The 23,492-nt window shown below is 49.0% G+C and overlaps 1 long non-coding RNA gene across 1 annotated transcript; it reads left to right on the top strand.

Moving 5' to 3' along the window:
* The first annotated feature begins 14,419 nt into the window (after nt 1–14,419).
* On the top strand, nt 14,420–23,082 carry LOC132402548 (uncharacterized). Its single transcript, XR_009514945.1, has 3 exons — nt 14,420–15,192; nt 16,465–17,968; nt 21,478–23,082. It is a non-coding gene; the product is annotated as an uncharacterized LOC132402548 (long non-coding RNA).
* The last annotated feature ends 410 nt before the right edge of the window (nt 23,083–23,492 follow it).

Raw genomic sequence — 23,492 nt, 5'->3', positions numbered from 1 at the left:
CCTAACCCTAACCCTAACCCTAACCCTAACCCTAACCCTAACCCTAACCCTAACCCTAACCCTAACCCTAACCCTAACCCTAACCCTAACCCTAACCCTAACCCTAACCCTAACCCTAACCCTAACCCTAACCCTAACCCTAACCCTAACCCTAACCCTAACCCTAACCCTAACCCTAACCCTAACCCTAACCCTAACCCTAACCCTAACCCTAACCCTAACCCTAACCCTAACCCTAACCCTAACCCTAACCCTAACCCTAACCCTAACCCTAACCCTAACCCTAACCCTAACCCTAACCCTAACCCTAACCCTAACCCTAACCCTAACCCTAACCCTAACCCTAACCCTAACCCTAACCCTAACCCTAACCCTAACCCTAACCCTAACCCTAACCCTAACCCTAACCCTAACCCTAACCCTAACCCTAACCCTAACCCTAACCCTAACCCTAACCCTAACCCTAACCCTAACCCTAACCCTAACCCTAACCCTAACCCTAACCCTAACCCTAACCCTAACCCTAACCCTAACCCTAACCCTAACCCTAACCCTAACCCTAACCCTAACCCTAACCCTAACCCTAACCCTAACCCTAACCCTAACCCTAACCCTAACCCTAACCCTAACCCTAACCCTAACCCTAACCCTAACCCTAACCCTAACCCTAACCCTAACCCTAACCCTAACCCTAACCCTAACCCTAACCCTAACCCTAACCCTAACCCTAACCCTAACCCTAACCCTAACCCTAACCCTAACCCTAACCCTAACCCTAACCCTAACCCTAACCCTAACCCTAACCCTAACCCTAACCCTAACCCTAACCCTAACCCTAACCCTAACCCTAACCCTAACCCTAACCCTAACCCTAACCCTAACCCTAACCCTAACCCTAACCCTAACCCTAACCCTAACCCTAACCCTAACCCTAACCCTAACCCTAACCCTAACCCTAACCCTAACCCTAACCCTAACCCTAACCCTAACCCTAACCCTAACCCTAACCCTAACCCTAACCCTAACCCTAACCCTAACCCTAACCCTAACCCTAACCCTAACCCTAACCCTAACCCTAACCCTAACCCTAACCCTAACCCTAACCCTAACCCTAACCCTAACCCTAACCCTAACCCTAACCCTAACCCTAACCCTAACCCTAACCCTAACCCTAACCCTAACCCTAACCCTAACCCTAACCCTAACCCTAACCCTAACCCTAACCCTAACCCTAACCCTAACCCTAACCCTAACCCTAACCCTAACCCTAACCCTAACCCTAACCCTAACCCTAACCCTAACCCTAACCCTAACCCTAACCCTAACCCTAACCCTAACCCTAACCCTAACCCTAACCCTAACCCTAACCCTAACCCTAACCCTAACCCTAACCCTAACCCTAACCCTAACCCTAACCCTAACCCTAACCCTAACCCTAACCCTAACCCTAACCCTAACCCTAACCCTAACCCTAACCCTAACCCTAACCCTAACCCTAACCCTAACCCTAACCCTAACCCTAACCCTAACCCTAACCCTAACCCTAACCCTAACCCTAACCCTAACCCTAACCCTAACCCTAACCCTAACCCTAACCCTAACCCTAACCCTAACCCTAACCCTAACCCTAACCCTAACCCTAACCCTAACCCTAACCCTAACCCTAACCCTAACCCTAACCCTAACCCTAACCCTAACCCTAACCCTAACCCTAACCCTAACCCTAACCCTAACCCTAACCCTAACCCTAACCCTAACCCTAACCCTAACCCTAACCCTAACCCTAACCCTAACCCTAACCCTAACCCTAACCCTAACCCTAACCCTAACCCTAACCCTAACCCTAACCCTAACCCTAACCCTAACCCTAACCCTAACCCTAACCCTAACCCTAACCCTAACCCTAACCCTAACCCTAACCCTAACCCTAACCCTAACCCTAACCCTAACCCTAACCCTAACCCTAACCCTAACCCTAACCCTAACCCTAACCCTAACCCTAACCCTAACCCTAACCCTAACCCTAACCCTAACCCTAACCCTAACCCTAACCCTAACCCTAACCCTAACCCTAACCCTAACCCTAACCCTAACCCTAACCCTAACCCTAACCCTAACCCTAACCCTAACCCTAACCCTAACCCTAACCCTAACCCTAACCCTAACCCTAACCCTAACCCTAACCCTAACCCTAACCCTAACCCTAACCCTAACCCTAACCCTAACCCTAACCCTAACCCTAACCCTAACCCTAACCCTAACCCTAACCCTAACCCTAACCCTAACCCTAACCCTAACCCTAACCCTAACCCTAACCCTAACCCTAACCCTAACCCTAACCCTAACCCTAACCCTAACCCTAACCCTAACCCTAACCCTAACCCTAACCCTAACCCTAACCCTAACCCTAACCCTAACCCTAACCCTAACCCTAACCCTAACCCTAACCCTAACCCTAACCCTAACCCTAACCCTAACCCTAACCCTAACCCTAACCCTAACCCTAACCCTAACCCTAACCCTAACCCTAACCCTAACCCTAACCCTAACCCTAACCCTAACCCTAACCCTAACCCTAACCCTAACCCTAACCCTAACCCTAACCCTAACCCTAACCCTAACCCTAACCCTAACCCTAACCCTAACCCTAACCCTAACCCTAACCCTAACCCTAACCCTAACCCTAACCCTAACCCTAACCCTAACCCTAACCCTAACCCTAACCCTAACCCTAACCCTAACCCTAACCCTAACCCTAACCCTAACCCTAACCCTAACCCTAACCCTAACCCTAACCCTAACCCTAACCCTAACCCTAACCCTAACCCTAACCCTAACCCTAACCCTAACCCTAACCCTAACCCTAACCCTAACCCTAACCCTAACCCTAACCCTAACCCTAACCCTAACCCTAACCCTAACCCTAACCCTAACCCTAACCCTAACCCTAACCCTAACCCTAACCCTAACCCTAACCCTAACCCTAACCCTAACCCTAACCCTAACCCTAACCCTAACCCTAACCCTAACCCTAACCCTAACCCTAACCCTAACCCTAACCCTAACCCTAACCCTAACCCTAACCCTAACCCTAACCCTAACCCTAACCCTAACCCTAACCCTAACCCTAACCCTAACCCTAACCCTAACCCTAACCCTAACCCTAACCCTAACCCTAACCCTAACCCTAACCCTAACCCTAACCCTAACCCTAACCCTAACCCTAACCCTAACCCTAACCCTAACCCTAACCCTAACCCTAACCCTAACCCTAACCCTAACCCTAACCCTAACCCTAACCCTAACCCTAACCCTAACCCTAACCCTAACCCTAACCCTAACCCTAACCCTAACCCTAACCCTAACCCTAACCCTAACCCTAACCCTAACCCTAACCCTAACCCTAACCCTAACCCTAACCCTAACCCTAACCCTAACCCTAACCCTAACCCTAACCCTAACCCTAACCCTAACCCTAACCCTAACCCTAACCCTAACCCTAACCCTAACCCTAACCCTAACCCTAACCCTAACCCTAACCCTAACCCTAACCCTAACCCTAACCCTAACCCTAACCCTAACCCTAACCCTAACCCTAACCCTAACCCTAACCCTAACCCTAACCCTAACCCTAACCCTAACCCTAACCCTAACCCTAACCCTAACCCTAACCCTAACCCTAACCCTAACCCTAACCCTAACCCTAACCCTAACCCTAACCCTAACCCTAACCCTAACCCTAACCCTAACCCTAACCCTAACCCTAACCCTAACCCTAACCCTAACCCTAACCCTAACCCTAACCCTAACCCTAACCCTAACCCTAACCCTAACCCTAACCCTAACCCTAACCCTAACCCTAACCCTAACCCTAACCCTAACCCTAACCCTAACCCTAACCCTAACCCTAACCCTAACCCTAACCCTAACCCTAACCCTAACCCTAACCCTAACCCTAACCCTAACCCTAACCCTAACCCTAACCCTAACCCTAACCCTAACCCTAACCCTAACCCTAACCCTAACCCTAACCCTAACCCTAACCCTAACCCTAACCCTAACCCTAACCCTAACCCTAACCCTAACCCTAACCCTAACCCTAACCCTAACCCTAACCCTAACCCTAACCCTAACCCTAACCCTAACCCTAACCCTAACCCTAACCCTAACCCTAACCCTAACCCTAACCCTAACCCTAACCCTAACCCTAACCCTAACCCTAACCCTAACCCTAACCCTAACCCTAACCCTAACCCTAACCCTAACCCTAACCCTAACCCTAACCCTAACCCTAACCCTAACCCTAACCCTAACCCTAACCCTAACCCTAACCCTAACCCTAACCCTAACCCTAACCCTAACCCTAACCCTAACCCTAACCCTAACCCTAACCCTAACCCTAACCCTAACCCTAACCCTAACCCTAACCCTAACCCTAACCCTAACCCTAACCCTAACCCTAACCCTAACCCTAACCCTAACCCTAACCCTAACCCTAACCCTAACCCTAACCCTAACCCTAACCCTAACCCTAACCCTAACCCTAACCCTAACCCTAACCCTAACCCTAACCCTAACCCTAACCCTAACCCTAACCCTAACCCTAACCCTAACCCTAACCCTAACCCTAACCCTAACCCTAACCCTAACCCTAACCCTAACCCTAACCCTAACCCTAACCCTAACCCTAACCCTAACCCTAACCCTAACCCTAACCCTAACCCTAACCCTAACCCTAACCCTAACCCTAACCCTAACCCTAACCCTAACCCTAACCCTAACCCTAACCCTAACCCTAACCCTAACCCTAACCCTAACCCTAACCCTAACCCTAACCCTAACCCTAACCCTAACCCTAACCCTAACCCTAACCCTAACCCTAACCCTAACCCTAACCCTAACCCTAACCCTAACCCTAACCCTAACCCTAACCCTAACCCTAACCCTAACCCTAACCCTAACCCTAACCCTAACCCTAACCCTAACCCTAACCCTAACCCTAACCCTAACCCTAACCCTAACCCTAACCCTAACCCTAACCCTAACCCTAACCCTAACCCTAACCCTAACCCTAACCCTAACCCTAACCCTAACCCTAACCCTAACCCTAACCCTAACCCTAACCCTAACCCTAACCCTAACCCTAACCCTAACCCTAACCCTAACCCTAACCCTAACCCTAACCCTAACCCTAACCCTAACCCTAACCCTAACCCTAACCCTAACCCTAACCCTAACCCTAACCCTAACCCTAACCCTAACCCTAACCCTAACCCTAACCCTAACCCTAACCCTAACCCTAACCCTAACCCTAACCCTAACCCTAACCCTAACCCTAACCCTAACCCTAACCCTAACCCTAACCCTAACCCTAACCCTAACCCTAACCCTAACCCTAACCCTAACCCTAACCCTAACCCTAACCCTAACCCTAACCCTAACCCTAACCCTAACCCTAACCCTAACGCCTAACCCTAACCCTAACCCTAACCCTAACCCTAACCCTAACCCTAACCCTAACCCTAACCCTAACCCTAACCCTAACCCTAACCCTAACCCTAACCCTAACCCTAACCCTAACCCTAACCCTAACCCTAACCCTAACCCTAACCCTAACCCTAACCCTAACCCTAACCCTAACCCTAACCCTAACCCTAACCCTAACCCTAACCCTAACCCTAACCCTAACCCTAACCCTAACCCTAACCCTAACCCTAACCCTAACCCTAACCCTAACCCTAACCCTAACCCTAACCCTAACCCTAACCCTAACCCTAACCCTAACCCTAACCCTAACCCTAACCCTAACCCTAACCCTAACCCTAACCCTAACCCTAACCCTAACCCTAACCCTAACCCTAACCCTAACCCTAACCCTAACCCTAACCCTAACCCTAACCCTAACCCTAACCCTAACCCTAACCCTAACCCTAACCCTAACCCTAACCCTAACCCTAACCCTAACCCTAACCCTAACCCTAACCCTAACCCTAACCCTAACCCTAACCCTAACCCTAACCCTAACCCTAACCCTAACCCTAACCCTAACCCTAACCCTAACCCTAACCCTAACCCTAACCCTAACCCTAACCCTAACCCTAACCCTAACCCTAACCCTAACCCTAACCCTAACCCTAACCCTAACCCTAACCCTAACCCTAACCCTAACCCTAACCCTAACCCTAACCCTAACCCTAACCCTAACCCTAACCCTAACCCTAACCCTAACCCTAACCCTAACCCTAACCCTAACCCTAACCCTAACCCTAACCCTAACCCTAACCCTAACCCTAACCCTAACCCTAACCCTAACCCTAACCCTAACCCTAACCCTAACCCTAACCCTAACCCTAACCCTAACCCTAACCCTAACCCTAACCCTAACCCTAACCCTAACCCTAACCCTAACCCTAACCCTAACCCTAACCCTAACCCTAACCCTAACCCTAACCCTAACCCTAACCCTAACCCTAACCCTAACCCTAACCCTAACCCTAACCCTAACCCTAACCCTAACCCTAACCCTAACCCTAACCCTAACCCTAACCCTAACCCTAACCCTAACCCTAACCCTAACCCTAACCCTAACCCTAACCCTAACCCTAACCCTAACCCTAACCCTAACCCTAACCCTAACCCTAACCCTAACCCTAACCCTAACCCTAACCCTAACCCTAACCCTAACCCTAACCCTAACCCTAACCCTAACCCTAACCCTAACCCTAACCCTAACCCTAACCCTAACCCTAACCCTAACCCTAACCCTAACCCTAACCCTAACCCTAACCCTAACCCTAACCCTAACCCTAACCCTAACCCTAACCCTAACCCTAACCCTAACCCTAACCCTAACCCTAACCCTAACCCTAACCCTAACCCTAACCCTAACCCTAACCCTAACCCTAACCCTAACCCTAACCCTAACCCTAACCCTAACCCTAACCCTAACCCTAACCCTAACCCTAACCCTAACCCTAACCCTAACCCTAACCCTAACCCTAACCCTAACCCTAACCCTAACCCTAACCCTAACCCTAACCCTAACCCTAACCCTAACCCTAACCCTAACCCTAACCCTAACCCTAACCCTAACCCTAACCCTAACCCTAACCCTAACCCTAACCCTAACCCTAACCCTAACCCTAACCCTAACCCTAACCCTAACCCTAACCCTAACCCTAACCCTAACCCTAACCCTAACCCTAACCCTAACCCTAACCCTAACCCTAACCCTAACCCTAACCCTAACCCTAACCCTAACCCTAACCCTAACCCTAACCCTAACCCTAACCCTAACCCTAACCCTAACCCTAACCCTAACCCTAACCCTAACCCTAACCCTAACCCTAACCCTAACCCTAACCCTAACCCTAACCCTAACCCTAACCCTAACCCTAACCCTAACCCTAACCCTAACCCTAACCCTAACCCTAACCCTAACCCTAACCCTAACCCTAACCCTAACCCTAACCCTAACCCTAACCCTAACCCTAACCCTAACCCTAACCCTAACCCTAACCCTAACCCTAACCCTAACCCTAACCCTAACCCTAACCCTAACCCTAACCCTAACCCTAACCCTAACCCTAACCCTAACCCTAACCCTAACCCTAACCCTAACCCTAACCCTAACCCTAACCCTAACCCTAACCCTAACCCTAACCCTAACCCTAACCCTAACCCTAACCCTAACCCTAACCCTAACCCTAACCCTAACCCTAACCCTAACCCTAACCCTAACCCTAACCCTAACCCTAACCCTAACCCTAACCCTAACCCTAACCCTAACCCTAACCCTAACCCTAACCCTAACCCTAACCCTAACCCTAACCCTAACCCTAACCCTAACCCTAACCCTAACCCTAACCCTAACCCTAACCCTAACCCTAACCCTAACCCTAACCCTAACCCTAACCCTAACCCTAACCCTAACCCTAACCCTAACCCTAACCCTAACCCTAACCCTAACCCTAACCCTAACCCTAACCCTAACCCTAACCCTAACCCTAACCCTAACCCTAACCCTAACCCTAACCCTAACCCTAACCCTAACCCTAACCCTAACCCTAACCCTAACCCTAACCCTAACCCTAACCCTAACCCTAACCCTAACCCTAACCCTAACCCTAACCCTAACCCTAACCCTAACCCTAACCCTAACCCTAACCCTAACCCTAACCCTAACCCTAACCCTAACCCTAACCCTAACCCTAACCCTAACCCTAACCCTAACCCTAACCCTAACCCTAACCCTAACCCTAACCCTAACCCTAACCCTAACCCTAACCCTAACCCTAACCCTAACCCTAACCCTAACCCTAACCCTAACCCTAACCCTAACCCTAACCCTAACCCTAACCCTAACCCTAACCCTAACCCTAACCCTAACCCTAACCCTAACCCTAACCCTAACCCTAACCCTAACCCTAACCCTAACCCTAACCCTAACCCTAACCCTAACCCTAACCCTAACCCTAACCCTAACCCTAACCCTAACCCTAACCCTAACCCTAACCCTAACCCTAACCCTAACCCTAACCCTAACCCTAACCCTAACCCTAACCCTAACCCTAACCCTAACCCTAACCCTAACCCTAACCCTAACCCTAACCCTAACCCTAACCCTAACCCTAACCCTAACCCTAACCCTAACCCTAACCCTAACCCTAACCCTAACCCTAACCCTAACCCTAACCCTAACCCTAACCCTAACCCTAACCCTAACCCTAACCCTAACCCTAACCCTAACCCTAACCCTAACCCTAACCCTAACCCTAACCCTAACCCTAACCCTAACCCTAACCCTAACCCTAACCCTAACCCTAACCCTAACCCTAACCCTAACCCTAACCCTAACCCTAACCCTAACCCTAACCCTAACCCTAACCCTAACCCTAACCCTAACCCTAACCCTAACCCTAACCCTAACCCTAACCCTAACCCTAACCCTAACCCTAACCCTAACCCTAACCCTAACCCTAACCCTAACCCTAACCCTAACCCTAACCCTAACCCTAACCCTAACCCTAACCCTAACCCTAACCCTAACCCTAACCCTAACCCTAACCCTAACCCTAACCCTAACCCTAACCCTAACCCTAACCCTAACCCTAACCCTAACCCTAACCCTAACCCTAACCCTAACCCTAACCCTAACCCTAACCCTAACCCTAACCCTAACCCTAACCCTAACCCTAACCCTAACCCTAACCCTAACCCTAACCCTAACCCTAACCCTAACCCTAACCCTAACCCTAACCCTAACCCTAACCCTAACCCTAACCCTAACCCTAACCCTAACCCTAACCCTAACCCTAACCCTAACCCTAACCCTAACCCTAACCCTAACCCTAACCCTAACCCTAACCCTAACCCTAACCCTAACCCTAACCCTAACCCTAACCCTAACCCTAACCCTAACCCTAACCCTAACCCTAACCCTAACCCTAACCCTAACCCTAACCCTAACCCTAACCCTAACCCTAACCCTAACCCTAACCCTAACCCTAACCCTAACCCTAACCCTAACCCTAACCCTAACCCTAACCCTAACCCTAACCCTAACCCTAACCCTAACCCTAACCCTAACCCTAACCCTAACCCTAACCCTAACCCTAACCCTAACCCTAACCCTAACCCTAACCCTAACCCTAACCCTAACCCTAACCCTAACCCTAACCCTAACCCTAACCCTAACCCTAACCCTAACCCTAACCCTAACCCTAACCCTAACCCTAACCCTAACCCTAACCCTAACCCTAACCCTAACCCTAACCCTAACCCTAACCCTAACCCTAACCCTAACCCTAACCCTAACCCTAACCCTAACCCTAACCCTAACCCTAACCCTAACCCTAACCCTAACCCTAACCCTAACCCTAACCCTAACCCTAACCCTAACCCTAACCCTAACCCTAACCCTAACCCTAACCCTAACCCTAACCCTAACCCTAACCCTAACCCTAACCCTAACCCTAACCCTAACCCTAACCCTAACCCTAACCCTAACCCTAACCCTAACCCTAACCCTAACCCTAACCCTAACCCTAACCCTAACCCTAACCCTAACCCTAACCCTAACCCTAACCCTAACCCTAACCCTAACCCTAACCCTAACCCTAACCCTAACCCTAACCCTAACCCTAACCCTAACCCTAACCCTAACCCTAACCCTAACCCTAACCCTAACCCTAACCCTAACCCTAACCCTAACCCTAACCCTAACCCTAACCCTAACCCTAACCCTAACCCTAACCCTAACCCTAACCCTAACCCTAACCCTAACCCTAACCCTAACCCTAACCCTAACCCTAACCCTAACCCTAACCCTAACCCTAACCCTAACCCTAACCCTAACCCTAACCCTAACCCTAACCCTAACCCTAACCCTAACCCTAACCCTAACCCTAACCCTAACCCTAACCCTAACCCTAACCCTAACCCTAACCCTAACCCTAACCCTAACCCTAACCCTAACCCTAACCCTAACCCTAACCCTAACCCTAACCCTAACCCTAACCCTAACCCTAACCCTAACCCTAACCCTAACCCTAACCCTAACCCTAACCCTAACCCTAACCCTAACCCTAACCCTAACCCTAACCCTAACCCTAACCCTAACCCTAACCCTAACCCTAACCCTAACCCTAACCCTAACCCTAACCCTAACCCTAACCCTAACCCTAACCCTAACCCTAACCCTAACCCTAACCCTAACCCTAACCCTAACCCTAACCCTAACCCTAACCCTAACCCTAACCCTAACCCTAACCCTAACCCTAACCCTAACCCTAACCCTAACCCTAACCCTAACCCTAACCCTAACCCTAACCCTAACCCTAACCCTAACCCTAACCCTAACCCTAACCCTAACCCTAACCCTAACCCTAACCCTAACCCTAACCCTAACCCTAACCCTAACCCTAACCCTAACCCTAACCCTAACCCTAACCCTAACCCTAACCCTAACCCTAACCCTAACCCTAACCCTAACCCTAACCCTAACCCTAACCCTAACCCTAACCCTAACCCTAACCCTAACCCTAACCCTAACCCTAACCCTAACCCTAACCCTAACCCTAACCCTAACCCTAACCCTAACCCTAACCCTAACCCTAACCCTAACCCTAACCCTAACCCTAACCCTAACCCTAACCCTAACCCTAACCCTAACCCTAACCCTAACCCTAACCCTAACCCTAACCCTAACCCTAACCCTAACCCTAACCCTAACCCTAACCCTAACCCTAACCCTAACCCTAACCCTAACCCTAACCCTAACCCTAACCCTAACCCTAACCCTAACCCTAACCCTAACCCTAACCCTAACCCTAACCCTAACCCTAACCCTAACCCTAACCCTAACCCTAACCCTAACCCTAACCCTAACCCTAACCCTAACCCTAACCCTAACCCTAACCCTAACCCTAACCCTAACCCTAACCCTAACCCTAACCCTAACCCTAACCCTAACCCTAACCCTAACCCTAACCCTAACCCTAACCCTAACCCTAACCCTAACCCTAACCCTAACCCTAACCCTAACCCTAACCCTAACCCTAACCCTAACCCTAACCCTAACCCTAACCCTAACCCTAACCCTAACCCTAACCCTAACCCTAACCCTAACCCTAACCCTAACCCTAACCCTAACCCTAACCCTAACCCTAACCCTAACCCTAACCCTAACCCTAACCCTAACCCTAACCCTAACCCTAACCCTAACCCTAACCCTAACCCTAACCCTAACCCTAACCCTAACCCTAACCCTAACCCTAACCCTAACCCTAACCCTAACCCTAACCCTAACCCTAACCCTAACCCTAACCCTAACCCTAACCCTAACCCTAACCCTAACCCTAACCCTAACCCTAACCCTAACCCTAACCCTAACCCTAACCCTAACCCTAACCCTAACCCTAACCCTAACCCTAACCCTAACCCTAACCCTAACCCTAACCCTAACCCTAACCCTAACCCTAACCCTAACCCTAACCCTAACCCTAACCCTAACCCTAACCCTAACCCTAACCCTAACCCTAACCCTAACCCTAACCCTAACCCTAACCCTAACCCTAACCCTAACCCTAACCCTAACCCTAACCCTAACCCTAACCCTAACCCTAACCCTAACCCTAACCCTAACCCTAACCCTAACCCTAACCCTAACCCTAACCCTAACCCTAACCCTAACCCTAACCCTAACCCTAACCCTAACCCTAACCCTAACCCTAACCCTAACCCTAACCCTAACCCTAACCCTAACCCTAACCCTAACCCTAACCCTAACCCTAACCCTAACCCTAACCCTAACCCTAACCCTAACCCTAACCCTAACCCTAACCCTAACCCTAACCCTAACCCTAACCCTAACCCTAACCCTAACCCTAACCCTAACCCTAACCCTAACCCTAACCCTAACCCTAACCCTAACCCTAACCCTAACCCTAACCCTAACCCTAACCCTAACCCTAACCCTAACCCTAACCCTAACCCTAACCCTAACCCTAACCCTAACCCTAACCCTAACCCTAACCCTAACCCTAACCCTAACCCTAACCCTAACCCTAACCCTAACCCTAACCCTAACCCTAACCCTAACCCTAACCCTAACCCTAACCCTAACCCTAACCCTAACCCTAACCCTAACCCTAACCCTAACCCTAACCCTAACCCTAACCCTAACCCTAACCCTAACCCTAACCCTAACCCTAACCCTAACCCTAACCCTAACCCTAACCCTAACCCTAACCCTAACCCTAACCCTAACCCTAACCCTAACCCTAACCCTAACCCTAACCCTAACCCTAACCCTAACCCTAACCCTAACCCTAACCCTAACCCTAACCCTAACCCTAACCCTAACCCTAACCCTAACCCTAACCCTAACCCTAACCCTAACCCTAACCCTAACCCTAACCCTAACCCTAACCCTAACCCTAACCCTAACCCTAACCCTAACCCTAACCCTAACCCTAACCCTAACCCTAACCCTAACCCTAACCCTAACCCTAACCCTAACCCTAACCCTAACCCTAACCCTAACCCTAACCCTAACCCTAACCCTAACCCTAACCCTAACCCTAACCCTAACCCTAACCCTAACCCTAACCCTAACCCTAACCCTAACCCTAACCCTAACCCTAACCCTAACCCTAACCCTAACCCTAACCCTAACCCTAACCCTAACCCTAACCCTAACCCTAACCCTAACCCTAACCCTAACCCTAACCCTAACCCTAACCCTAACCCTAACCCTAACCCTAACCCTAACCCTAACCCTAACCCTAACCCTAACCCTAACCCTAACCCTAACCCTAACCCTAACCCTAACCCTAACCCTAACCCTAACCCTAACCCTAACCCTAACCCTAACCCTAACCCTAACCCTAACCCTAACCCTAACCCTAACCCTAACCCTAACCCTAACCCTAACCCTAACCCTAACCCTAACCCTAACCCTAACCCTAACCCTAACCCTAACCCTAACCCTAACCCTAACCCTAACCCTAACCCTAACCCTAACCCTAACCCTAACCCTAACCCTAACCCTAACCCTAACCCTAACCCTAACCCTAACCCTAACCCTAACCCTAACCCTAACCCTAACCCTAACCCTAACCCTAACCCTAACCCTAACCCTAACCCTAACCCTAACCCTAACCCTAACCCTAACCCTAACCCTAACCCTAACCCTAACCCTAACCCTAACCCTAACCCTAACCCTAACCCTAACCCTAACCCTAACCCTAACCCTAACCCTAACCCTAACCCTAACCCTAACCCTAACCCTAACCCTAACCCTAACCCTAACCCTAACCCTAACCCTAACCCTAACCCTAACCCTAACCCTAACCCTAACCCTAACCCTAACCCTAACCCTAACCCTAACCCTAACCCTAACCCTAACCCTAACCCTAACCCTAACCCTAACCCTAACCCTAACCCTAACCCTAACCCTAACCCTAACCCTAACCCTAACCCTAACCCTAACCCTAACCCTAACCCTAACCCTAACCCTAACCCTAACCCTAACCCTAACCCTAACCCTAACCCTAACCCTAACCCTAACCCTAACCCTAACCCTAACCCTAACCCTAACCCTAACCCTAACCCTAACCCTAACCCTAACCCTAACCCTAACCCTAACCCTAACCCTAACCCTAACCCTAACCCTAACCCTAACCCTAACCCTAACCCTAACCCTAACCCTAACCCTAACCCTAACCCTAACCCTAACCCTAACCCTAACCCTAACCCTAACCCTAACCCTAACCCTAACCCTAACCCTAACCCTAACCCTAACCCTAACCCTAACCCTAACCCTAACCCTAACCCTAACCCTAACCCTAACCCTAACCCTAACCCTAACCCTAACCCTAACCCTAACCCTAACCCTAACCCTAACCCTAACCCTAACCCTAACCCTAACCCTAACCCTAACCCTAACCCTAACCCTAACCCTAACCCTAACCCTAACCCTAACCCTAACCCTAACCCTAACCCTAACCCTAACCCTAACCCAAATTCCAAGAGGGGTAGTCACCCCCATAAACCCTAGGCAACTTCCAAGGGGGGCATACACCCCCACAAACCCTAGGCATTCCCCGATTAACTTTTGATATTCTGAGAGGGGTAGGATTCAACAAGGGCAAGTGTGGGACCTGGTTAATGAAGGCGTGGGCCAGATCAAAGTGGCAGGGTGATGTGAAACAGAATCTCAAGTGGGGAGATCAGAAATCACAAGAGGGCTTTTTAGCCCACTGCCCGCATAATTTCAACCTAACCTATCAGTGACACGCTCTTCATTCTCCCGGCCCCAGAAAGGCCAATAAGAAAACCCAGATATTTTATTTCACCTATCGGGCGTTAAAAAATTCATAGTTAAAAGAATGGAGAGGTTCACCAATTAGCAGCTAATGTACCTTTAAGGGCTGAGGTGAGCCGGTCTCCTAGCAACAGCCAGGTTTGCAGTAGGTGGACAATTAGGTTTTAGTATCACATTAGTTAAAAGAGGCCCTGCGGGGGGAAGAAGGTGAGGGATGTTTTAACTGGATAGCAGTACTGTCTGGGTTTAGAGACTCCACAGAAGACCCGAGTGACGGACGAGAGTCGAGTTGGACCTTCCGGTCGGGAATCACGCTTTTTTGAAGGCAATTGGTTGGAGTCGAAATCGCAGACGCAAGATAAGCAGTAGGAACATTATTCTTTTATTTATTGTCTTACTTACATTATTGTCTTAATGATGTGGAAAGGCAAGGATAGGAGAGGTTGTGTGGATCGATACCTGCCACGTGGGCGAGTGTATCTCTGGTTAGTGTCCCTGGGGATTCCTTCTTAACCACGGTCAGGTTAAAAATAGTCCAGAACTTTCATTATGTGAAAATTCTGGAAAAATAGTCCCAACTACCTAAGGGAATTAAGAAGTAGGCCTACAGATTCTCCGCATGGCCTGAGTGAGGCCCAAGGAGCTAGGCCGCCCTGGAATTAAACCCTTAGAAGTAGTATGACCTGTACAATTTTGTGCCTTTCGTTGTCTGGTCTAGGGGGTAGTACATACGCCAAGCGTGATTGGCTTGGTTTAAGCCATTTCAGGGGAGGTGTCGCCTTTCATTGTCTGGTCCAGGGGTAATACACACGGCAAGCTTGATCAACTTGACGGAGCCGGCTCGAGGAGGGTGTCTAATGTAAAGGCTCGAAACACCCGAAGATCCGAGAGTGCATTACTGATGATGTGTCCTGGCACATGATAATGAGAGGTTTCGATTTTCCTATACAAGCAGCTGGCTTAGGAGCTCAGACTTTAAATTCTGCAGACTAACCTTTGCCAGCTAAACATATAGATCCACCAGCCCTACACTTAAACCTAATCCTAAAGTCCAAAAGGGGCATACACCCCCATAAATAGGCAAATTCCAAGAGGGGTAGTCACCCCCATAAACCCTAGGCAACTTCCAAGGGGGGCATACACCCCCACAAACCCTAGGCATTCCCCGATTAACTTTTGATATTCTGAGAGGGGTAGGATTCAACAAGGGCAAGTGTGGGACCTGGTTAATGAAGGCGTGGGCCAGATCAAAGTGGCAGGGTGATGTGAAACAGAATCTCAAGTGAGGAGATCAGAAATCACAAGAGGGCTTTTTAGCCCACTGCCCGCATAATTTCAACCTAACCTATCAGTGACACGCTCTTCATTCTCCCGGCCCCAGAAAGGCCAATAAGAAAACCCAGATATTTTATTTCACCTATTAGGTGTTCAAAAATTCATAGTTAAAAGAATGGAGAGGTTCACCAATCAGCAGCTAATGTACCTTTAAGGGCTGAGGTGAGCCGGTCTCCTAGCAACAGCCAGGTTTGCAGCAGTTGGACAATTAGGTTTTAGTATCACATTAGTTAAAAGAGGCCCTGCGGGGGGGAAGAAGGTGAGGGACGTTTTAACTGGATAGCAGTACTGTCTGGGTTTAGAGACTCCACAGAAGACCCGAGTGACGGACGAGAGTCGAGTTGGACCTTCCGGTCGGGAATCACGCTTTTTTGAAGGCAATTGGTTGGAGTCGAAATCGCAGACGCAAGATAAGCAGTAGGAACATTATTCTTTTATTTATTGTCTTACTTACATTATTGTCTTAATGATGTGGAAAGGCAAAGATAGGAGAGGTTGTGTGGATCGATACCTGCCACGTGGGCGAGTGGGTAACTCTGGTTAGTGTCCCTGGGGATTCCTTCTTAACCACGGTCAGGTTAAAAATAGTCCAGAACTTTCATTATATGAAAATTCTGGAAAAATAGTCCCAACTACCTAAGGGAATTAAGAAGTAGGCCTACAGATTCTCCGCATGGCCTGAGTGAGGCCCAAGGAGCTAGGCCGCCCTGGAATTAAACCCTTAGAAGTAGTATGACCTGTACAATTTTGTGCCTTTCGTTGTCTGGTCTAGGGGGTAGTACATACGCCAAGCGTGATTGGCTTGGTTTAAGCCATTTCAGGGGAGGTGTCGCCTTTCATTGTCTGGTCCAGGGGTAATACACACGGCAAGCTTGATCAACTTGACGGAGCCGGCTCGAGGAGGGTGTCTAATGTAAAGGCTCGAAACACCCGAAGATCCGAGAGTGCATTACTGATGATGTGTCCTGGCACATGACAATGAGAGGTTTCGATTTTCCTATACAAGCAGCTGGCTTAGGAGCTCAGACTTTAAATTCTGCAGACTAACCTTTGCCAGCTAAACATATAGATCCACCAGCCCTACACTTAAACCTAATCCTAAAGTCCAAAAGGGGCATACACCCCCATAAATAGGCAAATTCCAAGAGGGGTAGTCACCCCCATAAACCCTAGGCAACTTCCAAGGGGGGCATACACCCCCACAAACCCTAGGCATTCCCCGATTAACTTTTGATATTCTGAGAGGGGTAGGATTCAACAAGGGCAAGTGTGGGACCTGGTTAATGAAGGCGTGGGCCAGATCAAAGTGGCAGGGTGATGTGAAACAGAATCTCAAGTGAGGAGATCAGAAATCACAAGAGGGCTTTTTAGCCCACTGCCCGCATAATTTCAACCTAACCTATCAGTGACACGCTCTTCATTCTCCCGGCCCCAGAAAGGCCAATAAGAAAACCCAGATATTTTATTTCACCTATTAGGTGTTCAAAAATTCATAGTTAAAAGAATGGAGAGGTTCACCAATCAGCAGCTAATGTACCTTTAAGGGCTGAGGTGAGCCGGTCTCCTAGCAACAGCCAGGTTTGCAGCAGTTGGACAATTAGGTTTTAGTATCACATTAGTTAAAAGAGGCCCTGCGGGGGGGAAGAAGGTGAGGGACGTTTTAACTGGATAGCAGTACTGTCTGGGTTTAGAGACTCCACAGAAGACCCGAGTGACGGACGAGAGTCGAGTTGGACCTTCCGGTCGGGAATCACGCTTTTTTGAAGGCAATTGGTTGGAGTCGAAATCGCAGACGCAAGATAAGCAGTAGGAACATTATTCTTTTATTTATTGTCTTACTTACATTATTGTCTTAATGATGTGGAAAGGCAAAGATAGGAGAGGTTGTGTGGATCGATACCTGCCACGTGGGCGAGTGGGTAACTCTGGTTAGTGTCCCTGGGGATTCCTTCTTAACCACGGTCAGGTTAAAAATAGTCCAGAACTTTCATTATATGAAAATTCTGGAAAAATAGTCCCAACTACCTAAGGGAATTAAGAAGTAGGCCTACAGATTCTCCGCATGGCCTGAGTGAGGCCCAAGGAGCTAGGCCGCCCTGGAATTAAACCCTTAGAAGTAGTATGACCTGTACAATTTTGTGCCTTTCGTTGTCTGGTCTAGGGGGTAGTACATACGCCAAGCGTGATTGGCTTGGTTTAAGCCATTTCAGGGGAGGTGTCGCCTTTCATTGTCTGGTCCAGGGGTAATACACACGGCAAGCTTGATCAACTTGACGGAGCCGGCTCGAGGAGGGTGTCTAATGTAAAGGCTCGAAACACCCGAAGATCCGAGAGTGCATTACTGATGATGTGTCCTGGCACATGACAATGAGAGGTTTCGATTTTCCTATACAAGCAGCTGGCTTAGGAGCTCAGACTTTAAATTCTGCAGACTAACCTTTGCCAGCTAAACATATAGATCCACCAGCCCTACACTTAAACCTAATCCTAAAGTCCAAAAGGGGCATACACCCCCATAAATAGGCAAATTCCAAGAGGGGTAGTCACCCCCATAAACCCTAGGCAACTTCCAAGGGGGGCATACACCCCCACAAACCCTAGGCATTCCCCGATTAACTTTTGATATTCTGAGAGGGGTAGGATTCAACAAGGGCAAGTGTGGGACCTGGTTAATGAAGGCGTGGGCCAGATCAAAGTGGCAGGGTGATGTGAAACAGAATCTCAAGTGAGGAGATCAGAAATCACAAGAGGGCTTTTTAGCCCACTGCCCGCATAATTTCAACCTAACCCTAACCCTAACCCTAACCCTAACCCTAACCCTAACCCTAACCCTAACCCTAATGCGGGGGCCCTAACCCTAACCCTAACCCTAACCCTAACCCTAACCCTAACCCTAACCCTAACCCTAACCCTAACCCTAACCCTAACCCTAACCCTAACCCTAACCCTAACCCTAACCCTAACCCTAACCCTAACCCTAACCCTAACCCTAACCCTAACCCTAACCCTAACCCTAACCCTAACCCTAACCCTAACCCTAACCCTAACCCTAACCCTAACCCTAACCCTAACCCTAACCCTAACCCTAACCCTAACCCTAACCCTAACCCTAACCCTAACCCTAACCCTAACCCTAACCCTAACCCTAACCCTAACCCTAACCCTAACCCTAACCCTAACCCTAACCCTAACCCTAACCCTAACCCTAACCCTAACCCTAACCCTAACCCTAACCCTAACCCTAACCCTAACCCTAACCCTAACCCTAACCCTAACCCTAACCCTAACCCTAACCCTAACCCTAACCCTAACCCTAACCCTAACCCTAACCCTAACCCTAACCCTAACCCTAACCCTAACCCTAACCCTAACCCTAACCCTAACCCTAACCCTAACCCTAACCCTAACCCTAACCCTAACCCTAACCCTAACCCTAACCCTAACCCTAACCCTAACCCTAACCCTAACCCTAACCCTAACCCTAACCCTAACCCTAACCCTAACCCTAACCCTAACCCTAACCCTAACCCTAACCCTAACCCTAACCCTAACCCTAACCCTAACCCTAACCCTAACCCTAACCCTAACCCTAACCCTAACCCTAACCCTAACCCTAACCCTAACCCTAACCCTAACCCTAACCCTAACCCTAACCCTAACCCTAACCCTAACCCTAACCCTAACCCTAACCCTAACCCTAACCCTAACCCTAACCCTAACCCTAACCCTAACCCTAACCCTAACCCTAACCCTAACCCTAACCCTAACCCTAACCCTAACCCTAACCCTAACCCTAACCCTAACCCTAACCCTAACCCTAACCCTAACCCTAACCCTAACCCTAACCCTAACCCTAACCCTAACCCTAACCCTAACCCTAACCCTAACCCTAACCCTAACCCTAACCCTAACCCTAACCCTAACCCTAACCCTAACCCTAACCCTAACCCTAACCCTAACCCTAACCCTAACCCTAACCCTAACCCTAACCCTAACCCTAACCCTAACCCTAACCCTAACCCTAACCCTAACCCTAACCCTAACCCTAACCCTAACCCTAACCCTAACCCTAACCCTAACCCTAACCCTAACCCTAACCCTAACCCTAACCCTAACCCTAACCCTAACCCTAACCCTAACCCTAACCCTAACCCTAACCCTAACCCTAACCCTAACCCTAACCCTAACCCTAACCCTAACCCTAACCCTAACCCTAACCCTAACCCTAACCCTAACCCTAACCCTAACCCTAACCCTAACCCTAACCCTAACCCTAACCCTAACCCTAACCCTAACCCTAACCCTAACCCTAACCCTAACCCTAACCCTAACCCTAACCCTAACCCTAACCCTAACCCTAACCCTAACCCTAACCCTAACCCTAACCCTAACCCTAACCCTAACCCTAACCCTAACCCTAACCCTAACCCTAACCCTAACCCTAACCCTAACCCTAACCCTAACCCTAACCCTAACCCTAACCCTAATGCGGCAAGCTTGATCAACTTGACGGAGCCGGCTCGGGGAGGGTGTCTAATGTAAAGGCTCGAAACACCCGACGATCCGAGAGTGCATTACTGATGATGTGTCCTGGCACATGATAATGAGAGGTTTCGATTTTCCTATACAAGCAGCTGGCTTAGGAGCTCAGACTTTAAATTCTGCAGACTAACCTTTGCCAGCTAAACATATAGATCCACCAGCCCTACACTTAAACCTAATCCTAAAGTCCAAAAGGGGCATACACCCCCATAAATAGGCAAATTCCAAGAGGGGTAGTCACCCCCATAAACCCTAGGCAACTTCCAAGGGGGGCATACACCCCCACAAACCCTAGGCATTCCCCGATTAACTTTTGATATTCTGAGAGGGGTAGGATTCAACAAGGGCAAGTGTGGGACCTGGTTAATGAAGGCGTGGGCCAGATCAAAGTGGCAGGGTGATGTGAAACAGAATCTCAAGTGGGGAGATCAGAAATCACAAGAGGGCTTTTTAGCCCACTGCCCGCATAATTTCAACCTAACCTATCAGTGACACGCTCTTCATTCTCCCGGCCCCAGAAAGGCTAATAAGAAAACCCAGATATTTTATTTCACCTATCGGGCGTTAAAAAATTCATAGTTAAAAGAATGGAGAGGTTCACCAATTAGCAGCTAATGTACCTTTAAGGGCTGAGGTGAGCCGGTCTCCTAGCAACAGCCAGGTTTGCAGTAGGTGGACAATTAGGTTTTAGTATCACATTAGTTAAAAGAGGCCCTGCGGGGGGAAGAAGGTGAGGGATGTTTTAACTGGATAGCAGTACTGTCTGGGTTTAGAGACTCCACAGAAGACCCGAGTGACGGACGAGAGTCGAGTTGGACCTTCCGGTCGGGAATCACGCTTTTTTGAAGGCAATTGGTTGGAGTCGAAATCGCAGACGCAAGATAAGCAGTAGGAACATTATTCTTTTATTTATTGTCTTACTTACATTATTGTCTTAATGATGTGGAAAGGCAAGGATAGGAGAGGTTGTGTGGATCGATACCTGCCACGTGGGCGAGTGGGTAACTCTGGTTAGTGTCCCTGGGGATTTCTTCTTAACCACGGTCAGGTTAAAAATAGTCCAGAACTTTCATTATGTGAAAATTCTGGAAAAATAGTCCCAACTACTAAAGGGAATTAAGAAGTAGGCCTACAGATTCTCCGCATGGCCTGAATGAGGCCCAAGGAGCTAGGCCGCCCTGGAATTAAACCCTTAGAAGTAGTATGACCTGTACAATTTTGTGCCTTTCGTTGTCTGGTCTAGGGGGTAGTACATACGCCAAGCGTGATTGGCTTGGTTTAAGCCATTTCAGGGGAGGTGTCGCCTTTCATTGTCTGGTCCAGGGGTAATACACACGGCAAGCTTGATCAACTTGACGGAGCCGGCTCGAGGAGGGTGTCTAATGTAAAGGCTCGAAACACCCGAAGATCCGAGAGTGCATTACTGATGATGTGTCCTGGCACATGATAATGAGAGGTTTCGATTTTCCTATACAAGCAGCTGGCTTAGGAGCTCAGACTTTAAATTCTGCAGACTAACCTTTGCCAGCTAAACATATAGATCCACCAGCCCTACACTTAAACCTAATCCTAAAGTCCAAAAGGGGCATACACCCCCATAAATAGGCAAATTCCAAGAGGGGTAGTCACCCCCATAAACCCTAGGCAACTTCCAAGGGGGGCATACACCCCCACAAACCCTAGGCATTCCCCGATTAACTTTTGATATTCTGAGAGGGGTAGGATTCAACAAGGGCAAGTGTGGGACCTGGTTAATGAAGGCGTGGGCCAGATCAAAGTGGCAGGGTGATGTGAAACAGAATCTCAAGTGGGGAGATCAGAAATCACAAGAGGGCTTTTTAGCCCACTGCCCGCATAATTTCAACCTAACCTATCAGTGACACGCTCTTCATTCTCCCGGCCCCAGAAAGGCCAATAAGAAAACCCAGATATTTTATTTCACCTATCGGGCGTTAAAAAATTCATAGTTAAAAGAATGGAGAGGTTCACCAATTAGCAGCTAATGTACCTTTAAGGGCTGAGGTGAGCCGGTCTCCTAGCAACAGCCAGGTTTGCAGTAGGTGGACAATTAGGTTTTAGTATCACATTAGTTAAAAGAGGCCCTGCGGGGGGAAGAAGGTGAGGGATGTTTTAACTGGATAGCAGTACTGTCTGGGTTTAGAGACTCCACAGAAGACCCGAGTGACGGACGAGAGTCGAGTTGGACCTTCCGGTCGGGAATCACGCTTTTTTGAAGGCAATTGGTTGGAGTCGAAATCGCAGACGCAAGATAAGCAGTAGGAACATTATTCTTTTATTTATTGTCTTACTTACATTATTGTCTTAATGATGTGGAAAGGCAAGGATAGGAGAGGTTGTGTGGATCGATACCTGCCACGTGGGCGAGTGGGTAACTCTGGATAGTGTCCCTGGGGATTTCTTCTTAACCACGGTCAGGTTAAAAATAGTCCAGAACTTTCATTATGTGAAAATTCTGGAAAAATAGTCCCAACTACTAAAGGGAATTAAGAAGTAGGCCTACAGATTCTCCGCATGGCCTGAATGAGGCCCAAGGAGCTAGGCCGCCCTGGAATTAAACCCTTAGAAGTAGTATGACCTGTACAATTTTGTGCCTTTCGTTGTCTGGTCTAGGGGGTAGTACATACGCCAAGCGTGATTGGCTTGGTTTAAGCCATTTCAGGGGAGGTGTCGCCTTTCATTGTCTGGTCCAGGGGTAATACACACGGCAAGCTTGATCAACTTGACGGAGCCGGCTCGAGGAGGGTGTCTAATGTAAAGGCTCGAAACA

The sequence above is a fragment of the Hypanus sabinus genome, chromosome 1 (assembly GCF_030144855.1).
Source record: "Hypanus sabinus isolate sHypSab1 chromosome 1, sHypSab1.hap1, whole genome shotgun sequence".
NCBI classification, from domain to species: Eukaryota; Metazoa; Chordata; class Chondrichthyes; order Myliobatiformes; family Dasyatidae; genus Hypanus; species Hypanus sabinus.
The sequence above is the reverse complement of the archived record's forward strand: the minus strand, read 5'-3'. Positions and strand labels throughout refer to the sequence as shown.